Source organism: Lepidothrix coronata, unplaced genomic scaffold, assembly GCF_001604755.1.
Source record: "Lepidothrix coronata isolate B3197 unplaced genomic scaffold, Lepidothrix_coronata-1.0 Scaffold158, whole genome shotgun sequence".
Classification (NCBI taxonomy): Eukaryota; Metazoa; Chordata; class Aves; order Passeriformes; family Pipridae; genus Lepidothrix; species Lepidothrix coronata.
In genome coordinates this window covers 1,121,640-1,125,357 of record NW_016690338.1, presented here as the reverse complement: position 1 = coordinate 1,125,357, position 3,718 = coordinate 1,121,640, and positions in this window count along the sequence as shown.

The window sequence follows — 3,718 nt, the reverse complement described above, 5'->3', positions numbered from 1 at the left end:
GACGCTCCGCCCGCCGCGGTGCGAGGGCGGCCCCGCGGCCCTGGCGCGAAGGGGCGGTGCTGCCCCGCCCGCCGCCGCCGCCCGGTTGCCGCGGAGACGGGCCCGGGTGTGAGGCGGCCCGTGGGGTGGGTGGGTGTGTGCGTGCGTGCGTGCGTGCGTGCGTGCGTGCGTGCGTGCGTGTGTGTGGGCACAGGGAGTGTGGGGACGGGGGAAGAAAAACCCAGAAGCAACCACCTGCTCCCTTCACAGAATCAATTAGGTTGGAAAAGACCTCTGGGGACACCGAGTCCAACCTGTGACCGATCACCGCCGTGTCAACTGGACCGTGGCACTGAGTGCCACGTCTGGTCTGCCCTTTAACACCTCAGGGATGGTGATTCCACCACCTCCCTGGGCAGCCCGTTCCAATGTCTAATCACGCTTTCAGAGAAGAAATTCTTGCTGATGTCCAATCTGAACCTCTTCTGGTGAAGCTTAAGACTTTGTCCTCTCATCATGTCACTTGTTACCTCAGAGAGGAGCCTGCCCCCCACCTGGCTACAACCTGCTGTCAGGAAGTTGTAGAGAGTGAGAAGGTCCCCCCTGAGCCTCCTTTTCTCCAGACCGAGCCCCCCCCCGCTCCCTCAGCTGCTCCTTATAGTACTTGTGCTCCAGACCCTTCACCAGCTCCATTGCCCTTCTCTGGACACCCTCCAGCCCCTCAGTGTCTTTCCAGCAGTGAGGGGCCCAGAACCGGACACAGGATTTGAGGTGTGGCCTCACCAGTGCCCAGTATAGGGGGACAATCCCTGCCCTGGTCCTGCTGCCACACTATTGCTGATCCAAGCCAGGTGCCATTGGCCTCTTGCCCCCCTAGGCACACCTGGGCTCATGTCTAGCTGCTGTCACCAGAACTCCAGGGCCTTTCCCAACGGGCACTTTCCAGCCACTCTGCCCCAGCCTGGAGCTGCAGGGGGTTGTTGTGACCCAAGAGCAAGACCTGGCACCTGTTGAACCTCATACCTTTGATCTCGGTCTGTTTATCTAGTCCAGATCCCACATTACGGGATATGGGAATGTGAGTCAGCCCTGTTTCCCCTGAAGCAGGTGATAAGTAAGGCACACTCTTATGCTTGTGACTAGACCTGTGTCTGCTCCTGAACTTAACAAGTAGGGTCCAAGCACTCTGTAGTAATTTTAGTTGAAACCATCATTCCCTCTCCTTGATAGCATTGAAGTTCTCCCCCAAAGACATGTGGAGCATTGCCAAACCAGCAGAAGAAAAAGACTTCAGGTTTCAATTGCTTTAAAAAGCAGCATGTTCAGGTCATAAATCTAAAATCGTAAAGCTTCTTGGAACAAGAGCAGAATAATTATTCTGTTCAACAGAAAAATTTGTAATACAAATTCAGATGTTTCAACTAACTCATGCACACTGATATTAAAGTATAAATTCCACATCTCTTCCCAGTCTTACAGTCTCTGTACAAATGGATATTTAAGTACACTACACTTTCTGCTCTCATCTTCTGCTTACACTCATTACCTAATGCAGGTTGTGGTGATGCGTTAAGGCAATCAACACTTGGTGCATGTTCTGGTCATAAAATATAAAGAATAGCGAGGAATCATGAGTCCAAGTGGAATTCCATGCCTACAAAAAAGAGAGTTTCATTCGACATTTAGCTACTATTTGGGTCATTTTAAATGATTGTCTTAGAAAGTGGTTCACATCCAGGAAGAGTTCTGAGACCTGCAGAAGGAAAAGCAGATAAATGGTAACTCGCTGACCTACCTTTTCTCTGTCGGGTTTTGTAGCTGCTAGAGAGTGTATGAAATGGGATGCAGTGAAAGGCAGACAGGAAAAGTGGGGGGCTTAGAAGATTCCTCTTGCCTGGGATGTTCAGGGACCACTGAAGGTGGTGGTCTGTCACACAGCAGATAATCAGGGAGTGGAACAATCAATTATTTTCTGCCTACACCTGTAGTTGCAGGAAGAGAGTATTTCTGGTGACCATATAAAATAAGCTATATAACAGTGATAGCAGGTACTAGCAGGTAATAGTGACAGAAAGAAATCAGTCAAAAGGATTCATCAGTGAAGGTGATTCTGTAGCAGTTTTTGGTGATAGAAAGGTTGCTGTCATCCAAAGAAACCAAACAGAGATAACTTGGAAACACGCGAAAGCCCCAGTTTTAGAAGGGCTTTCTTCCCAAATCTTTCTGCCCAGGTGGCACATTTTGTGATTTTTGCATTTGAAAAAAAGCCACAGATCTGTCACAGAACCTGTGGTAACCTTCACTCACAGCCACCAGTGTAGCAGCATCTTGGCATCTTGAAAGATTTTACTATCTTCCCTTCCCCTTCTGCCTACTCATTCCTCTTCTATTGCCATTCCTAAAGGGCACGAAATGCTCCTACAGCTCAAAGCACCTACTTTTGCGGCCTACAGCCCTAAAGGCTTTCTCTTGTGTGTAATCTCCTTTGGTCCTTTTTGTTATCTAGACCCACAATTCTGTTTGTCCTCACATGGCTTTCAGCCTGGGACAGCAGCTTGGAGCTGATAGCAAAGAAAAACATGTCACACTGGAAAACCAAGTGAGATGGGGCACTGAAGAAGACAGGTCAGGCAATGCTCTTCAGGGTCCCAGCATATTTAGTCTGTGTCTGGGGAGCTGAAGCACTGTCTTGGTGATCAACCAGAGCTGTTGCTTTTCATTCCCATTCATCTTTGACATGCCAAAAAGAATAATATGTCTAATGAGAAGGATATTTGGATACTGTTAAACAGGGGGCTGGGGTTCTGCTTATTTCATTTCCATAGTATATTTATATAGTATATTTACAGATGGAGAATGGAAATGGATAAAAGCTTAGCTATTTCTCCAACCTCCAGCATAATATAGTACACTACCTCATCTCTCAGACCTCCAAGAGATTCTTTGACTAAACTAGGAGACTAGACATGAAATCTTTAGTATTTTTAGGATGATGAAAAAGGCTAGAAACAATAAAACCCCTTAGTCCTATCTGTCTTTATATTTGACAAAGGGATAGGCTAAGAAGCAAGTATCCTGGAAATTACCATAAAATTTCCCCTCTTCTCTCTCCAGACTGTATAAATCTGAGGAGTGCATGACCCAGGGTAACTGGGAGGCTGTTGGATGAAGATATTTGCAAGCAGAAGGGTAAAAGAGATGGTACTCTCTGGACATACTGGTTATGGAGTCTTCCTCTGTGATAGAGTCTTATTCAACGATTTAAAAAAATGTAGGATTATTAAAAGTATTTGGTTCTGACACCTCACTGATTGCTTCATGTTACCTTCACCTTGTGGTTTCTTCTACTGCCCACCTAATATTTCTACCTGCTCACCTTCCACTTGCTAAATGTCAAGTCTCTTATTTTTGCCTGTGTCTTGGCTCCAGCTTCTGGCTTTCTGGGATTTCTGGGCTGTATCTTTTTCTTGAAGAGAGAAGGGCAAGGGTAAGTCTGAAAAAAAAAGAGGGTGAGTAGCAAGATCTGTAAAACAGGTGTGCCATAAACTCGCTTCCCTGCAAAAACGGACAAAACAAAGGGATTTTGTCACTCCTGCTGGTCCTGCAGATTACATATCTAATGGCTTGTTTGCATTCTTTTAATTAATTAATTAATTAAATAAATTAATTAACACATTCATTACTGTGTTCAGGAATAAAAGGGATGGGGCTTCTCAGCCAGGGGATGAGAGAATGGCTG